Here is a 14,858-nt window from a genome sequence, read left to right on the forward strand (position 1 = left end):
TCAACTTTGGAAAAATTGAAATGCTTGACGAGATCTTGTCCACTGCATATGGTGAAACATGTGGGGAATGGGGACCCGTGGAGGGCTGGGTATGTATAGGCAGAGACATTCTCGTCTTCACTGCCTCTCACTATTTCGTTTTTTAAAAACTTACTAGCATTTACACTTCGATTACAAATAAAGTTTAAGTTAAAATATATCAGTTATTACGCATTGCCTCGAAAATTGAAATGGCGATGAATTGATTGGATTGGATGTGTTCATTGTCACATGTACCGAGGTACAGTGAAAAGTATTTTTATGCCAGTTCAACAAATCATTAAGTACATGAATACATAATAGGGCAACAATGTCACGACATAAACATCGGCATCGGGTGAAGCTTTAATGCACCCATAATGATATTGCCTATTTCGGCTGTCTTAGTTTTAATAAATCCCAGTTACATTTTTAAAAGCCTACTGCGAAATATCGCACGTTTTCAATAATTGTTCGGGATAAAAGCAAACCTGAGAGTCCCGGGGGAACTCTCTACCCAACCCAACCAGAGCCTGGTTACACCTGGGTCTGGGCGGACGCCCCCAGCCCGCGCGCGTGTCCCGGGTGCGCTGGATCAGCCCCGGCACGGGGCGTGCGCGCTCCGGGCTCTGACAGCAGCGCGCGCGCGGGAGAAGGTAGCAGCCTGCCTTCCCCCTGCTACTGCTGGTGCTCGGCTGTCAGCAAAGCGAGCTCAACACAGCAGCAGGAGGGCGAGTGGAAGGCAGTCAATCAACTGTCCTCTTTAGAGAGGAGGGGATGGAGGAGGGGCGGGGGAGATAATTAAATAAAACAGTTTAGAAATAATAAATTTACCATCCTGCTCTCTTTTACTGCGTGGAAAAAAACCCGGAGAGTGAGAGGGAGACACACACAAAAAAGCAATCAAGCAGCTGATCCGCTCAAATGGCTTATCCTCAAATATCTGGAATCTGAATTAAACGGGACATCCTTCCGCGATTGGCTACCGCCTGTTTAACCAAACAAACAAACAAACAAGAAAGAAGCCTCATTTCCTTTCCCGAGAATTTTGCAAGGACGCAACCTCCAACTCTGGACAGTGGAGGTAAGAGCTGTTCTGTGCATTGAATCGTCGTTTAAAAATCAGTGTCTTTTGAGCCGTGCTTTTCTTACTGGCGGCGGTGATGGGCAAAAGCGGTCTCAACGTTTTGTTTGTTGTTGAAAATGGTCAGGTTGGATGGCGAGATGGTTTATTGTGAAGTGTGGTCAGTGGGCTTGTGTGGGGCTGGGGAAACCGCTGTGAGAGGCTTGCAAACGGCTGCCTAGAGGAGCCTCTCTCTGCTACCAGCATCACTGTCTGCAAGCAGCTGCCTGCGCCTGCGCGCCCGCCTGCCCCTTTATAAAACTTGCCGCTCGCCAGCCAAAGTGACACATTAAACACTTGGATTTATAGCGGCCGCTGCACCGCATCCCCCGGCACAAACAGCACAACTTACTGAAAGCGTGCCTCGCTCCAAAGCTGGCTCACAAACGTCTCGAGTAAGTTTATCTGCGCGCCTTTCTCTCCACTCTTCGCCTGCGTTTTGCCCCAGACCCATTTTTCGTTTCTCTTCACCCTCCTGAATTTGCCGGGATCAGTCAGGCACGCTGTGTTGCCGATGGACCGGGGGCGGCTTTATATCAGCTGAAATACTACGTGCCCGGATTTGTCGATTTTGTGGGCTGTGTTGTGAGGCGATTGTGAATCCGTGCAGGAATTTCCATTTGTTTTCATAACTTTGTCAGACTTTCTGAAAGTTGATTGATACTTGTATGTATGTTTTCCGTGGATTGGATTATTGTATATATTACTGTACAGGGGAAGGACGCGGTGTAACAGCGGAAGAGTTTGAACCAGTTGTGCTGATGGTGTGGTCTGAGCAGTCTTGTTTTTGCAAAATGATGAGAATTTCTTTTCCTGGTGCCAGGCTAGTCTAAGGTTATTTTGCCCGGCTATTAATCTCCCATAATCTATTCGAACAAAGGTCTTTTTATATCATTCCTTGCACAGCTCAAGGAGAATGCAGATTTCGAATCGGATTTGTATGCTGCGGTCGGTCTGGTACAGATGGACTGGTTTAAAACTCTCTCAGTAGCCGGTGTAGTTTCGGGGGTTTGCCCTCCCCCCCCCCCCCCCGGGGTCTGCCCTCCCCCCCCCCCCCGGGGTCTGCCCTCTCCCCCCCCCCCCCCCGGGGGTCTGAGGAACTGTGCAGCTTCAGCTTTCGCCGCCGTGCATGTTCTCCCATTCCCGTCCTCGGCACCAGGGTAAGATTCTCATTCTGTCAGAGAGCAGAGGCAAGCCCGCTCACCGCCCTAACGTGTGTAGCAGCGCTGGGCGCCCTGCATCCCTCGCGGAGTTCACTGCGCGGCTTTCGGCTCCATGAGCCCAGATTTCGTGTTTGGAACAGCCCCCCTCTGTTTTAGGCGCACATCTTCGCTCCACTGCAATGGCGCGATGAAGGGCTTGAAATCCCAGACGTGGGCATCAGTTCGAAAACCGACTGGAAATGCTTCAATCGCATGAGGAGGGGGGAAAAACAACAAATCGATTTCAAAAGCATGGATAGCGCCTCGGGCTCTTCAACAAGCAGGGCTGACAGCTTAATTCATTTTTAACCAAATAGCATTCCGATTAAAATAAGATACACCTAAGATTGATTTTAAGGTTCTGGTAAAATGTAATTTAAGACGAAAAACGCAGCATTTCAGAACGCATAGGTGTAACTGCACTATGGGCTGTTATTGTACACATTTAGACCATGGTCTGGGAGTACTCGACGTCAAAACTTCAGCAGTTTTCATGACTTGTGTTCTGTTTGATTGGAGAGGAGAGCTGCCTAGCCAGCGGTGCCGTCTTGCAGGGGAGACTGTAATCCGAGCCCACGGCTACCCTTTCCGATAGATGTAAAAGATCTAATGGCACACGAACAAAGTACTCCCTTGTGTAGTGTCCGACACTTATCCCTGAATACCTAAACAAGGCAGCAGATCAACTGATGGCCACTGTCACCTTGATGATTAGGGAAGCTTGCTGTCTTTTCTACATTCGGGCAGGGACTACACGGGGCTTGGGGGATGGTTCGAATCTCTGAATGATGCTCTGTGAACACAACGTTTTTTTTTGTTACTTTTATTTCTGGTCAAATTTGTCAGAGGAACTGTGTTTCACTGCTTTAAACGTTCTGACCTCCAGCATACCTCTTCATTTCAAGTGATGTTTTGTTCAAATAGTCCTCCAGCATTGCACTGACGAACAGAATCACAAAGAAGTTTACAGTGAGTCATTGAAGGAAAGAGAGGGTGTGTAGCACTAATCGATATCGGATCCATAAAATAATATTTTTCAGTATTTATTTCATATTTCAATGTTTTTAAATTGTCATTTCCAGATTGGTGGATGGATGGTTGCAAAAACTCCAAATGGCATTTTCAAGATCTGAGAAAAATTTGATCTGACTTATTCAGATTGGTGATCCAATACCAGCAATGTCCCAAATGAGAGAGTTGTGCAGTATTTTAGCTTATTTGCCAGCTTTTAGGAAACATGGATAGTAATCTATCTGAAATAAACTTCCAATTGTCATTTTGGTTGTGTGCCAACACACTAAACTGCCTACTAAAGACCGTGCTTTATTTTACCAAATTGATCATAGATTTTCTATCATTTGCTAAATGTCAAGTCACCAATACAGATACCGTTGAGTTGTCACTGAGCTGATCACTATGGGTATTATGAACACATTAAATGTTATCATACGCATGTCTTACAAACGCATTATTTTCATTGCTGTTTGCAGGAAGAGACTATGGTTTATGCACCTCAAAAAGCAATTCATTTATGTGAAACATGAGACATTTTAATGAAATAAACAACAATTCTTACCTGATTTTTAACATTTACATTTCAAAAGACTTGCTTTGTTACAAAGCTAAGCTAAGTCCAGAAAACAGATTTTTGCACTATGGACAGATCCTAACTCAAATCTTGCACATGAGATTCCTGAACTATTGACTGGGAAAGAGCAACTGCGATGCTTTCATCACTGTTTTGTCCTCGGACTACCTTCTCCCAGGTGGAGGCAAGGGCACCTGCAGGATGTTCAACCAATATTTGGTGTTTGCTGCTCAGATTTCCAGTCGCAAATGGAATTGGTCCAAAATCCAAAGCTCCAACTCAAAGGTGGGAATACTTTCCACTGAGCCACTGTCCAGAGTACTCTGCTGGATCCAAATCCACTATCTTAAGACCATATTCTAGCCTCTGGTCACCGGGGCTCCCTAAAGTAGGGCTTGGGCACTTGACAATTTGATACTGCCACTGAGCCAAATTTCTTTTGTAGTCAAATAATGCACTAAAATCTTTAATTAACAAAACTTATTATGACTGAGACAAAATATAATCAATTCCTAACTAGACAGCATTGAAGGAGATTTAGGCAGGTGAAAAAGTTTGTTCTAAGCAGTAAGGCTTTTTGAGGTTTCAACTTCTGCAGCAGAGATGTATTCGTGGCAAGCTCATGATCTACATGCTTGACTGTCCCATGACTGTTGCCTGTCCTAGGATCAGGTAGTGGTGAACCTGATAGTGGTAGTGGTGAAAGTCATTATGTATTTAAGCCGTGCGCTGACTAGTTTTATATTCTCTCATCACTACAATTAAGAAGCATTTAGATGAGCACTTGAAATGCCATTGCATAAAAGGCTACGGACTAGGTGCTGAAAAAAGGAAACAGAATAGATAGTTGCTTGATAGCCGGCGCAGACACGATGGACTGGAGGGCCTCTTGTGCTGTAAAACTCTGACTTCTGCTGCAAGTATTCAAACATGAGTAAACGCACTACTTTCTGTTTCAGTTCTTCAGCCAGCAATTGAGCGGGACAAGAGATCAACAACTTGCATGTATAAATATGCATATTTGCTTTAGTTTGCTGCCTTCGTCAAATAATTCATTTAGTCTTTACTTCATCTTGTATGCGCAAAAAAGAAAATAAATTTGGAAGACAAACTTTTAAATCTTTTTCTCTCCTGTTCCCTCACTTAAGATATCCAGAAGCATTGCTAAAATACACTGCTTTTCTGGAGTTACACCACAACATGTTACATCATATCTACAGTAATATCGCCATCTTATGACCAGATTTGTCTGCATAATATTTTTTAGATGTTGGAGATAACATTTATATATTTTTCATAATCAACAAAGCAGTATTTAACTTGCCCTTAAAGTGATTCTGATAGCTGAAGTATAACATTTAAAGATTGATACCTTTTGTTAACTAACTTGCACAGTCAATACTTAGTGCAGAAGTGAGAACAGTTGGGAAAGATTAATTTTTTAATAGGTCTCCTGGGATGTCTGAAACTGAACATAAGTTTAAAATCTATAAATGTGAATGGATCTGCAAATTTCTTGAGAAAAGAGACTTTTTAAATCTGAGAATTACTCCATTGTACTCCATTGTTAAATGTTACAAACATTTAATAATCTTTATTATTGTCACAAGTAGGCTTACATTAACACTGAGATGCAGTTCCTGTGAAAAGCCCCTAGTCGCCACAATCTGGCGCTTGTTTGGGTATACAGAGGGAGAATTCAAAGTCTAATTCACCTAATAAACAAGTGTTTCGGGACTTGTGGGAGGAAGCCGGAGCACTTGGAGGGAACCCACACAGACACAGGGGGAACGTGCAGACTCCGCACAGTGATTCAAGCTGGGTCCCTGGCACCGTGAAGCAACGGTGCTAACCAGTGTGCTTGACAAAATTTACTATTTGTTAGGTTAAAACCCTGTTCCCAAAAGAAAATCACACATAATAAGCTGAGGGAGCAGTGCTTGAAGGATGTTAGCTGCTTAATTATTTATGTTTGGAAACCATAATTAAACCACCTTCCAAGATTCACAACCAGTCAGTTCCACCATAATCCTTTCCAGAAATATTCATCTACAAGAGTACAGTGAGAACTATGTATTCTATCCTGTCAGTATGCCATACTCATTTCTGCAAAGAGTTAACATGCTAAATAATCAACCATATTATCTTTCAAAATATGGAGTTTCTAATTACAATTATCCAAATACAATCTACGAACTTGTATTAGATGCGGGTGTCGCTGGGTTGGCTAGCTTTGATTGCCCATCTCTAATTGTCCTTTAACCAATGCAGTCTGTGTGGTGTAGGTGCACTCGTAGTGCTGTTAGGAAGGGTGTTCCAGGATTTTGGCCCAGCAACAGTGAAGGAATGTTGATATAGTTCCAAGGACGATGTGTGGTTTGGTCAGTGGGGGGGGGGGGGGAGGAGACTTGTAGGTGATGGTGTTCCCATGCATGTATTGCGTTGTTCATTTGGGTAGTAGAGGTTGCCGGTTTGGAGGGTGCTGTCAAAGTGCCTTGGTGATTAATGTAGTGCATCCTGTAGATGGTACACACCACTTCCACTGTGTATTGGTGGTGGAGGGAATGAATGGTGAAGTTGGTGGATGGGTGGCAATCAGGCAGGTTGCTTTCTTCTGGATGTCGTCAAGCTTCTTGGAGCTATTCATCCAGTCCGGTGGAGCATATTCCATAATACACCTGACTTGTGCGTTGTAGATAGTCAGTCTTTGGGGAGTCGGGTGAGTTACTCGCCACAGGATTCCCAACCTCTGAACTGCTCTTGTAGCCATAGTATTTATGTGGTAGTTCCAGTTCAGTTTCTGGTTAATAGTAACCCCAGGATGTTTATCTTTTCAGCCCTGTTTCTTCCCTTTGCTGTTTGCACCATTTCGCTGCTTAAAATACCCACTAGAAAATGAATTTCCACTGATTGGCTGCTGCAACATATTACAGGGCAATGCATGTACATGCATCACACATTCCTTCCTTATATCTAGAAGCTTGGATTTCAAACACTTTACTGGAGCATGTGAGCTGTGAGAATCTGTGGCCTGGTGAACCAGAGGAAAGGAGAACAAATATTGTGAAAGTCTCAAATCCTTCAGTAAATACCAGTCCAGTTATAATGTTGTTTGGCATATTTTACGGTGGCACGGGATGTCGATGGTTCCAGTATAAAATGTACTGTAGCATATATGATTACTATTAGTAGATGCCACTTAAAAAAATATGTACTTGTTTACCAATGCCCCCTGTGCCTGCCAATCAGCACATTAATTACTGTTTAATCTACTAATGTGGAATAATGGATCAGTACATGAATGGATTGCTTTAATAGGCATTATGATTGGACCAAAATAAATATTAATGCACTTTTTGAGTGCTGATTATCATGAGCAACAGCGTCTATATACTAATTAGTGAGTGGAGCTGAGCATTCAGTTTTCTGAATTTTACAAAAATAAAAATGAAGGACTAAAACATCCATTTTATTATAAAATGTTTTGATAGGATTTTATGTATATATTACTTTCCAGTCAAATAGTCATAGAAAGAACGGAAAATAAAATGAGGATTTAAAAGAAGATATTGCCTGATGTCAGTAAAGGCGCACGGTTCTTCATCACGAGCTGTGCTAATTTAGCTAATATCAGCCAGGTCAATGGTAGTACACAGCGTTCTAGGGCTCCTGTTCCGGATTGTTGTCTTGAACCCCACACTGGAAAATGAGTCTGTGGTGGAAAGGCCTTTTGGATATCCATGGTGAAATAGTGTACAAATATATGAAGGCGAGGTACTGGGAGGCTGTTGACTTCTGAGGAAAAACGGGCACTTTTGGGACCGAAGAATGAAATACAATTATAATGAAATTAAGCGCAGAACTGACATGATATCAGCAAAAATGTGTGAGCATGTATTTTGAGAGGACTGGCAAGTGAATTCACAATGAACGGTAGGATGCTAGGAAGTACAGGGGACCAGTGGGATCTTGTGGTGCATGTTCATAGGTCCCTGAAAGCAGCAGGCAGGTAGACAGGGTTGTAAAGAAGCATATGAGATACCTTTTATTAGCCAAGGCATAGAATATAACAGCAGGGAGGTTGTGTAAAATGTTCATTAGGCTACAGCTAGAGCACTGTGTATAGCTCTGGTCCTCGCACTATAGCAGTATGATTGCAGTAGAAAGGATGTTGACTGGGCTGGAGCATTTCAGCTATGAAGCGAGGCTGGTTAGACTGGAGTTGTTCTCCTTAGAAGACTGAGAGGGGAGCTGATCTGAGGTATACAAAATTATGAAGGGCATAGATAGGAAGAAACTGCTTTAATTGAGGAGTCAATAACTGGGTGTAGATTTAAGACAATGGGTAGGAATTTGGAGGGGATTTGAAGAAAAACATGTCACCTACAGGTTGGTGGGAATCTGGAACTCACTGCCTGAAAGGGGGTAGAGACAACATTTAAGAAGTGTTTAGTTGAGCTCTTGAAACACCAAAGCGTACAAGGCTATGGGCCAAGTGTTGGAAAATGGGATTAGGATAGATGCTTAATGGCCGGAACAGAAACAATGGGCCGAAGGGATTTTCTCTGTGCTGTAAGAATCTATGGCTATGAATGGGAAGAGTGATTTGCAAGAGGGGAAGTGGGAAGAGTGATTTGCGTGGAGGAAGAGGGTGTGTGGAGAGAAGTAGCAACATTCCATGTTTGAGCACTAAAGACATCTATGAAAAAGTGTTGGCAACTTTCAGCAGGTCTCGCAGCATCAGTAGAGAGAGAGAGTTAACCTTTCAAGTCAAGTATGACTCTTCAGAACTGAAGGGGGGTAGAAATCTGATGGGTTTTTATGCCGGAGCTCGGGGGTGAGGGTGGGGGGGATGGGATAGGATAGGATAGGATAGGGGGCGGGAAGGAATAGTTGACAAAGTTGTCATGGAATACAAGGCAAAGCGGGTGGTAATGGTTGTAGTAAGAAACTAAGCATTTTTCTAAAGTGAGTGTGAATGGCAGAACAGTGAAAAACTGTGTCTGAAAGCAAAAACATGAAAAAGTCGATTCAGACTGGCACATGACAAGAAAACTGAATCAAAATGGGGGTCATAGTCCAGAAGGCTGTAAAGACCTAGCTGGAAGCTGAGGTGCTGTTCCTGAGGTTCAGCATCCTGAGGATATATGTGAACGTGAGAGCAAGGTGATCAATTAAAATAGCAAGCAAATGGAAGCTCAGAGTCATAGAATCCCTCCAGTGCAGAAGGAGGCCATTCGGCCCATCGGTTCTGCACCACCCTCCGAAGAGCACCCTATCCATGTCCTCGGTGCCCTATCTCCGTAACTTAACCTGCACATCCCTGGGGACTACGGGGCAATTTAGCACGGCCAATGCACCTAACCTGCACATCTTTGGATTGTGGGAAGAAACCGGGGCACCCGGAGGAAACACACAGACATGGGGAGAATGTGCAAACTCCACACAAAACAGTCGCCTGACATCGGAAACTAACCCGAGTCCCTGGCACTGTGAGGCAGCATTGCTAACCACTGTACCACCGCGCAGCCCCGAGCAGAGGTTTTTCATGAAACAGTCACCCAATCTGCACTTAGTCTCCTCAGTGAAAAGAGGAAACCAAATTGTGAGCAGCGAGTTGAAAGAAGTGCAACTAAATTGCTGCTTCACCTAAAGGGAGTATTTAGGGTCTTGAATGGTGAAGAGACGAGGTAAAAGGCAGTTGTTCCATCTCCTGCGATTGCATGGAAAAGCACCGTGGGAAGGGGACAAGGTGTTGCGTGATTAAGGAAAGGAGAGAAAGGTCCCGTTTGGATGGCTGAAAGGGGAAGGCAGGGAAGATATGTTTGGTAGTTGCGTCTTTCTGGAGAATGCTGAAATGATGAGTATGATACTTTGAATATGGAGGCTGATGGGATGGAAAGTAAGGATGGGGGAACCTGATCATGAAAGGGAGGGGAAAGATTGAGAGGAAATGGATTAAACATAGTTAATATGCAGACATAGTCAGGCATGGTGTGGGGAGAGGGTGTGTGTGGAAATCCTCAGTTGAGAAAAAATGACCTATTAGAAGCTCTGATGTGGAAGGTTACTCATCAGAACAGATGAGATGGAGAAATGGGAAGACTGAAATAGAGTTCTTAAAGGAGACAGGGGGTGGCAAAGAAATGGCAAAGTGTCAGGTTCTCCCCAGATATGTAGCCAGGTTTTTGTCCAGATCTTCTGACTCTTTGTCAGGAAAACAAAATGGTGCAGTGGGTGTGCTTTTCACTGTCACTCTGGTGGGCTGGGGCCTCATAGAGCTGACCATCCCATGTCACACAGGTTGGAAGGTATGGCACAGGCCATTTAATGATCATTAAATGAATGGAAGTCAGGTTCACACAGGTTCAACCCCTTTCTGGGCGTGAACCTGATTATATCACCAGTGGGGGTAGAGGGAACATCTCATTCTGAGATCTTGCCAGAACAAATCCCATTTTGGCCCTCATGAGAGTCAGCATCCATAATGGAATTTGTGTGTGCAACGAATGGGCCCAAAAGATCGTGCCCAGGGTGTGAGGAAGCATAGTTGAAATAGCTGTTTGTTATTCTGCTATGAACTCTCACTGTGGACAAATGCTTTGATTCTTTACCACACAGTGACACAGTGGTTAGCACTGCTGCCTCACAGCTCCAGGGTTTCAGGTTCAATTATGGCCTCAGCTGACTGTCTGTGTGGAGTTTGTACTTTCTCCTCGTGTCTGTGTGGGTTTCCTCCGGGTGCTCCAGTTTCCTCCCACAGTCAAAAGATGTGGAGGTTAGGTGGATTGGCCATACTAAATCGTCCCTTAGTGTCCAAAAGGTTAGGTGGGGTTACTGGGTTACGGGAATAGATTGGAGATGTGGTTTTAGGTAGGGTGCTCTTTTCAAGGGTTGTTGCAGACTCGATGGGCTGAATGGCCTCCTCTGCACTCTAAATTCTTTGAAGCACAATCACCACCAAATTTTGTTTCATGTCAGCTTTATCATATAATCTCTCCCACACTCTATCCTATCCCACACTTTCCCTGCCATTCTTCCTGCTCCCCTCCACCCCCACCCACTCCTCTTCAATGAATATAAACCCATTGTATTCCTACCTTCTTTCAGTTCTGAAGCAGTAGCATTTCTGTCAATTTTAACTCTTTCTCTCTCCACAGATGCTGCCAGATGGCTAAGATTTTGCACAATTTTCTTCTTTATTTTTGAATTCCAGCATCTGCAGTACTTTGCTTTTATTTAACTAAAACACCATTTGAAGGGCTTTGACTACACTGAGTAGAGAATAACAAATTGCACAGTCAATTGACAAATTGGAGCACAGGATGCTGACTTTAGTGAATATAAAAAGTGGATTTGCCTGATATGTTGTTCCTTGTGATGATCCAGGGCCTTAAACAGCTTTACGTTGCTCTTTTAAAGTCAATGCAGCAAAACTAATGACCCTATGCTGACGATTCAAAAATTTCTGCAAGTAGCACATTTGTATAGGTTATATTTTATTAGGCCAAAGAGGTACTATAAAAATGTAAATTAGGGCAGCACGGTGGCGCAGTGGTAGCACTGCAGTCTCACGGCGCCGAGGTCCCAGGTTCGATCCCGGCTCTGGATCACTGTCTGTGTGGAGTTTGCACATTCTCCCCTTGTTTGCATGGGTTTTGCCCCCACAACCCAAAAATGTGCAGGCTAGGTGAATTGAACATGCTAAATTGCCCCTTAATTGGAAAAAATGAATTGGGTATTCTAAATTTATATTTTAAAAAATGTAAATTGATTAAACAGTGATATATTGTCATACTATGAGATTGAAAGCCGTGTCATGTTAGTCACATTTAGATGTGAAGCATTTGTATGTTTACAGACTGGGTAGGGCATAGTCAAATATGTCACAAAATATTTTTTATGATGCAAAAATTTGAGTGCCTGGTATGAACTGTAATGTGATGTTTGGTCTTGCGGCACAGTGGGTTGCTTCCTGTCTCTGAACCAGAAGCTCTGGGCTTGGGTCCCACCCCACGACTTGATGGCCAAGGAAGGTGTATTCATAACATGGCCAAAAAGGTAAGTATCCAGCTGAGAATGCTTCAACAGACAGCAATGGCAGACAATAAGAATGGGAGAATTTCCTGGTCAGCCATGTGATGGAAACAAAGTTGAAGCCTGTACAATCACTATCCATAGCTCCAGGTTCAATAAAGATGGCAGGAGGATCTGTCAGGAGCAGTTCCAGCCATACCTAAAACCGAAGGGTCAACCTGGTAAAGGTGCAACACAGGACTAAACAGAAAAAGAAGCCGCATGCAATATTAGGCGATTCCAAACCGAATGAGTCGGATCTAAGCTCTGCAATCCTGCTGCATCCAGCTGTGAATGGTTGTGGACAAGTAAACAACTCACTGGATGAGGAGGAGGATCTACAAATAGCCTCATCCTCCTCATAGGGAGCCCAACACATCAGCACAAACATGGGTGAAACATTTGCAATCATCTTCAGCCAGAAATGCCAAGTCGATAATCTATCTCGGCCTCCTCCTGAAGACTCCAATAATACAGAGGCCAGTCGCCAGCCAATTCGGTTCACCCAACATGATATCAAGAAACTGCTGATGGCACTGAATAATGCAAAGGCAGTAGTACTGAAGACTTGGGTTTCAGAACTAATTGTTCACTAGCCAAGCTGTTCCAGTAGAGCTACAACACCGGTATCTGCCTAGCCACGTGGAAAATTGTCCTGTCCACAAAAGGTAGGACCAATCCAATCCAGCAATTACCACTATTACCATCGGTCTATTCTCCATCATCAGCAAATGATAGACTGGGTCATCAGCGCTATCAAGCCACAGTTACTCAGCAATAACCTCACTGATGCTCCGTTTGGGTTCCGCCAGAGCCAATCCAGCTTTTGACCTCCTCTTTACAGCCTGGAATCAAAAAATAGGCGAAAGAGTTGAACTCTGGTGAGGTGAGAGTGACTGCCTTTCACATATTGACTGAATATGGCATTAAGCAGTCCTAGCAAAACTAAAATCAATAGGGAAAACTTTCCACTGGTTGGAGTCATAGCTAACACAAAGGAAGATGGTTGTGGTTTTTGGAGATCAGTCATCTCAGCTCCAGAACATCGCTGCAGGAGTTCCTCAGAGTAGTGTCCTAGGACCATCTGTCTTCAGCTGTTTCATCAATGGCAACCCTCTATCGTAAATTCAGAAGTGGGGATGTTCCCTGATTGGGATGTTCGCTGATTGCATATTGTTCAGCATCATTCATGATTTATCAAATCCTGAAGGAGTGTGTGCCCATCTGAAGCAAGGCGTGGACAATATTCAGGCTTGGGCTGGATGGCAAGTAACACTTGTGTCATGCAGTTACCATTTTCAATGACAGCGAATCTAAGCATCTCTCCTCAGCATTTAACGGCATTGCCATGGTCGAATCCCTCACTTTCAACATTCTAGAGGTTACCATTGACCAGAAACTAAACTGGACCAGCCATATAAGTCCTCTGGTAACAAACGTAGGTCAGAGGCTGGGTATTCTGCAGTGAATAACACTCCTCCCAAGTCCTGAAGACACAGATCAGAAATGTGATGAAATATCCACTTGCTTGGATTAGTACAGCTCCAACAACACTCTGGAAGCTTTACATGACCCACCACAAACACCCCCTTCCATTACCTTAACCATATTCTCGCGCTCTCTCTCGCGCTCTCTCTCTCGCGCTCTCTCTCTCTATACCGTGGCACACTATCTACAAGATGCACTGGTGCACCTCCCAGGCTCCTTAGACAGCACCTTCGAAACCCGCAACCTGTATGACCTAGAAGGACCAAATCAGCAGATGCATGGGAACATCACCAGCTGTAAGTCCCCTTCCAAGCCCGACACCATTCTGACCTGGAACTATATTGTTGTTCCTCATTGTCGTTAGGTCAAAACCTTGGAATTCTCTTCCTGAAAGCACTGTGGGTGTACCAACTCCACATGGACTTCAATGGCTCAATAAGGTGGCTCATCGCCACCCTCTTAAGGGCAAACAGATAAACAATAAATGCTGGCTTAGCTACTTATGGCTACGTCGCGTGAACACGTAAATTCAAAAAAAGATTAAACATGCACTTTTACATGCATGTTAGCCACAGCAATTCCGACTCCGGGTGACCTGTTACACGCCATCATACAGTCTCTAAGTAGGTTTCATTAGTTAGACCAAGTGTCATCGAAGCGCAGCTGGTGACAGGAAGTGGTTATTAAATTTTTTTTTTTTTCTTTCAGGTTTCTCTTAAAATCTGTGGCAGCACGTGGTGCAATGGTTAGCTGTTGCCTCACGTCGCTGATGTCCCAGGTTCGATCCCGGCTCTGGTCGCTGTCCGTGTGGAGTTTTCAAATTCTCCGTGTTTGCGTGGGTTTCACCCCCACAACCCAAAGATATACAGAGTAGTTGGATTGGCCATGGCTAAATTGCCTCTTAATTGGAAAAAAATGAATTGGGCACTCTAAATTAATATTTTAAAAAAAAAATCTGTGGCAGTAGTTTTATATCGTTTCGTGTAACCGTAAAGTGGATGATGAAATCAACAGCCAGTTCTCTAATTCCCCTATGTATCTTTGCACAATGATCTATGCTTGGGAAAAACTTAAACTGATGTATTTTTATTTTAGACAATTTGTGTTAAATAGCATTGGGAATAACCTTCCTTCACAAGTACAGTTTGTCCTTCACGTACTCAAATTGGTTATTTGATTATAGTACAATTCTGCTTTGTATGCTTGGTTACCTCACAGTAACGTTTACTTTAAAACTAACTACAAATTTGAATTTTGACATCTTTTAAAAATGTACCACTAAATTACCCAAAATAAAAATTGAAATAAACAGGATCAAAAGTAATCACATGTGCATGCCGCGTGTAAGTTAATTGATTTTTGT

The 14,858-nt window shown here is 43.6% G+C and overlaps 1 protein-coding gene across 5 annotated transcripts in view; it reads left to right on the top strand.

Moving 5' to 3' along the window:
• Positions 1 to 728: 728 nt before the first annotated feature.
• Positions 729 to 14,858, top strand: part of LOC119967520 (kelch-like protein 29) — a 499,347-nt gene continuing 485,217 nt past the window's right edge. For 2 of the 5 annotated variants that reach the window (XM_038800186.1, XM_038800188.1), the window contains exon 1: positions 729 to 1,102. The gene's annotated coding sequence lies outside the window, so the exon portion shown is untranslated. Of the gene's footprint in view, positions 1,103 to 1,402; positions 1,537 to 14,858 lie in introns of those variants that run through there. The other 3 variants (XM_038800191.1, XM_038800190.1, XM_038800187.1) reach the window with 3 other exon arrangements.

This window comes from Scyliorhinus canicula, chromosome 6, assembly GCF_902713615.1.
Source record: "Scyliorhinus canicula chromosome 6, sScyCan1.1, whole genome shotgun sequence".
Lineage (NCBI taxonomy): Eukaryota > Metazoa > Chordata > Chondrichthyes > Carcharhiniformes > Scyliorhinidae > Scyliorhinus > Scyliorhinus canicula.